Below are 4,517 nucleotides of genomic sequence, written 5' to 3'. Positions count from 1 at the left end.
ATTTGATATCCAACAACAAATTCATAAACCATTTGGCCTCTTTCCCAGTTGCTGCTAAGGCAATAAATTCATATTCCATTGTTGAGTGAGTTTTACATGTCAGTTTCTTACTTGCCCAAGATACAGCACCTCCAACTAGTGTGAAAATCCATCCAGAAGTGGAACGGTCATCTCCCACACTTGTAATCCAACTAGCATCGGTGTATCCTTCTAATACAGTCAGATAATTATTATAGAACAATCCTAAATTTTTTAGTTCTCTTAAGATAACCAAAAATTATGGTAATAGCTCTCCAATGTTCTATATTTGGATTACTAGTATACCTACTCAACTTGCACACAGAATAAGCAATATCAGGTCCAGTACAATGCATCGCATACATTAAAGACCCAATAACACTCGCATATTCTAGTTGTGCCACTGCTCTACCAGTATTATAATTTAATTTAATACTAGAATCAAATGGAGTACTTATTTCCTTGAAACCAAGATGTTGAAATTTATTTAATAAATTTTCAACATAACTACATTGGCTTAAAGAATAACCCCCACTATGCTTCTTAAATTTAATATATAAAATAGTATCTACTTCATCCAAATCCTTCATTTTAAACATGGAAGTTAATACTTTTTAGTCTCAATAATTCCAGTTATATTCGTTCCAAAGATAAGCATATCATCAACATACAAGCATACTAAGACACGATAGTCTTTAGTGAACTTAGAGTATATACACTTATCAGCATTACTTTTGATGAAACCATTTGACAATATGATCGAATTAAACTTTTCATGCCACTGCTTAGGAGCTTGCTTAAGCCCATAAAGAAACTTAATTAATTTACATACTTTTCTTTCATTTCCGGGAAGAACGAAACCCTCTGGTTGTTCCATGTAAATTTCCTCAAGAAATCGAATGGATTCGGTCTTATACATACGCGAGGAAGGTAATCAAAAAAGAAAGAAGATTTAAGTCTTCATTTAAGAAAGCAGTCTTAACATCCATTTGATGAACACAAAGATCATAAATGGAAGCTAGAGTAAAAAGAACTCAAATAGAAGTTATACGTGCAACAAGAGCATACGTATCAAAATAATATATTCCTTCTTTTTGTCTATATCCTTTGGCCACAAGTCTAGCCTTAAAAGCTTGAATAGAACTGTTAGAATGATATTTTCTTCTAAAAATCCATTTGCACCTAATAGGTTTTGATCCTTTCGGTAAATCTACTAATACCCAAGTATTATTGAACATAATTGAGTCAATTTCATCATTCACAGCTTCTTTCCAAAAAGAAGCATCTGTAGAAGACATAGCATCATCAAAGCTTCTAGGATCATCTTCTAAATTTAATACTAAAGGATATTTATTTATGACGTTATTATCTCCATCTCCTTCAATAAGAAAAACATGAGTAATAAAATCAGAACATAATTCTTTTAGTTTCCTAGCTCTAGTACTTCTCCTTGATTCAATCATGTCTCTAGAATCATTCGTTTCTTTCTCTTGAGAATCTCTTTGAGTTTCCATAGATTTTGAATTATTTTCAATAATTTCAAAACTTGTGAGACATCTATTCTCAAAGAATTCAACGTCTCTTGATTCTACAATGACATTTGTGTGACATCCCAGATTTTCAACCCTGGTTTCTATTGAATAAATCGGGCATTTCATTGACGCGCCTATAGGGTTGTTCTCAGAGCTGATCACTCTCGAAATAACTAGGCTATTTGGGGAAATTAATAAGAATTTTAAGGCAAATAGACTTGAAAATTCGACTAAGAATCGGCTTCTCGATCATGTATATTTAGAGGCCATTGCGGCACAGTATAAAATCGATTTGAAATCAGAGATAGATTGATTCGACAGAGATGTGTGGCTAATTGTGGGTGACACCACTAAATTAGAAAATTCTCGTCGATCGGCACTAGACTGATTTTCTTATTATTTTGGTACCCTGTGTCCATATTTGGATCCTCGGGATTTTTACGACAATCGAAAGTCACCAATGAGTCGAGTGGGTTCATAGTGGCTCGAAGAAAATCGATCACAAGTCACTTGCTCTAAAAATGCCTGAAAGTTACCCGATAGTTTAGGTCACGCTAAAAACGCGTCGAATAGAAATTAACCGTGAATTCGAGTCCGATTTTAGAAATTGAAAGTTTTGTGGTATCACGAGTTATTTTAGGAACGTTGATTCAGTCTTAGAAGATTTTTCGAAGATTCCAAGATTTTTATGGAAAATGGATTTGGACGTCGCGGAAAATTTACGGAAATTCGGATGGGCTAAATTGAAGAAAAGTTGGACTTCCAAGCCGAGTCTTTGGGTGTCGGGGATTTGCAGAAAATTGTACGGGATTTTCCTTCAGCGAAATCGAACCCCGATTTGGAGAGTCGGTGAAGAAATTGGAGAGTATTGAGTGAAATTCGGAATCTTGGCTAAGAGGGCTGCAATTTTGGCTTCGATTAATTTAATTATGGATTATCTCTCTAGAAAGTATTATGGGACAAAGCTATTAATGCAATGGATAACAATTGTGGACTTTAAGCTTTGATCCAATCCATTTGAGCGTGCAAGACCAGCTGCCCTCCACGAACGCCGCTTCTTGTTCATTTCCCTCGGTGTAACTCACTCCACGTGGGTCTCTCTCTTTCTTTCCTTCGAAGACCGTTTGCAACTTCTCTCTCTCTCTTGCCGCCCTTCTCCTCCACCGTTCCAACTCCAGCGCTCATCTCACGCTGCTGCTCCACTAAGTCTTGTCTTCATGTTGGTTTGTTGACTCCGAGAATCAAGCCGTGCGTCCTCCTTCAACTTCAGCAACTTCAGTCACATGCCCGCGTGTCTTCATCAACTTCTTCAATCCACGAGTCCTCCGAGTCAATCATCTTTCACTGGAACCCCTGTGTTGACCGCCAGCTGCCACACGTCCAGCAAGTTCGGGCTCATCCCATCGAAGGCCAAAACCCACGATCGTCTGCTCCTTCGTTGCACGAATCCAGTCAACCGAAGCTCCCTCCTTCGAAGACCTACAGCCACGCCAGCTTCCCCCCCCAATTGATTCCTCCAAGCTCGGTCAACCCAACGCCGTGAAGCCCCCATAAAAGACCACGCCATCCCACCAAAACCACTTGACTGGCAAACCGCTCGAAGCCTCCACCGCTTCTTTCATTCGATCGCTGTCTCCCCAGTCAACAGCAACACACCGAAACCCACCTTTGACCGATAGCCCAATAGAAGCCCAGCATCTCCACTCCATCGTCAAGCGCCAGCGAAGCCAAACTCCAATGAATCTTCAACGTTGCTACCTCGATCTGCTCAGCTTGCCGTCTCCATCTTGCCGTGCGATTCGCACGAAGCGAGCTCATGAATTCCCAACAGTCCTTGGCCCAACTATTGTCAACGGCCCAGCTTCTTCAATCGACGCCGCACGAATCCACCGAGCTTTGCCATCCACCTCCACTCACGCCGGTCAACGCGCCACTCATGGAAGCCCTCATTTGACCAAAGAAATTCCAGCGTGCAGCCCATCATTTTGTGTTGAAGGCAGGCCCACGTCCACGAAGCCAGCGAATTGAGTGCCACTTGAAGCTCAGAAGCCTGCAGCAATTGGCCCAAGCTTCAGCCATTTCAGCACAGCATTTTAGTCTTTCGGGCCCAGCAAACCGGCCCAGTCCAGCAGTCTTCAATCCACAATTTCAGCCTAACGAAGAGGGCAAGCCAGCCCAAGTGAATGTCATCTTGAAGCCCGATTCGGTTTAGTTTAGTTTCAAGCCCAGCATCATTTGTATTTCAGCAAGGCCCAAAGCAAGTTTAGCCCATCTTGGGCCCGTGAAGCAAGTTGGCCCAAGTTTGGCCGCCATTGCGTCGCCGTCGCGGTTTTCGATCTTCACGTTTATCAAGTGAGTTTTACTCACTAATACTTTCTTAGTTTGCTAATTATGCTTAGGGTTGGTTAGATTTAATTAAGTGCAATTAGATGGTTAGATTAGGTTAGAACAATTAAATTAGTGACTTAAGGATGCATGTTAGGTGGTTAGCTATAGCTATTAGGGAGTAAAAATGCTCTATTATTTATTGAATGCATCTCGGGATTTTTCCCGAACCGTTTCGGGTTCTAATCAAGCAATACGGGCCTCAATTGGATTTTTAATATTTATTTATTTAATTTTCGAAATTAATTATTTAATTATTTATTTTTCCGGAAATTCAACCAGGATGGCCGGTGACCGGAATTTCGTGCCGATTGTCGTGGTACAATCCGTTTATTTAATTGAGCTTCAATTTATATGGAATTGATTTAAATTGTGAAATTTGAGGAATTGTCCTAAATTGTTTGTTATTGAATATTTGATTGGTAGATGGCCAAGTATGGGTATATAGCGCCAGTACGTTGATGGGTTATATAGTAGGGAGAATGGTGAGAGCTAACTGAGAACATTATTGGCTAAGACCAATCAGGTACGATATTATTGGACATACGTGGTTCGGTGATTGGAAGTATCACTGGCGAAAAC

Source organism: Eucalyptus grandis, chromosome 3 (assembly GCF_016545825.1).
Source record: "Eucalyptus grandis isolate ANBG69807.140 chromosome 3, ASM1654582v1, whole genome shotgun sequence".
NCBI lineage: Eukaryota > Viridiplantae > Streptophyta > Magnoliopsida > Myrtales > Myrtaceae > Eucalyptus > Eucalyptus grandis.
This window is presented reverse-complemented; position numbering follows the sequence as displayed.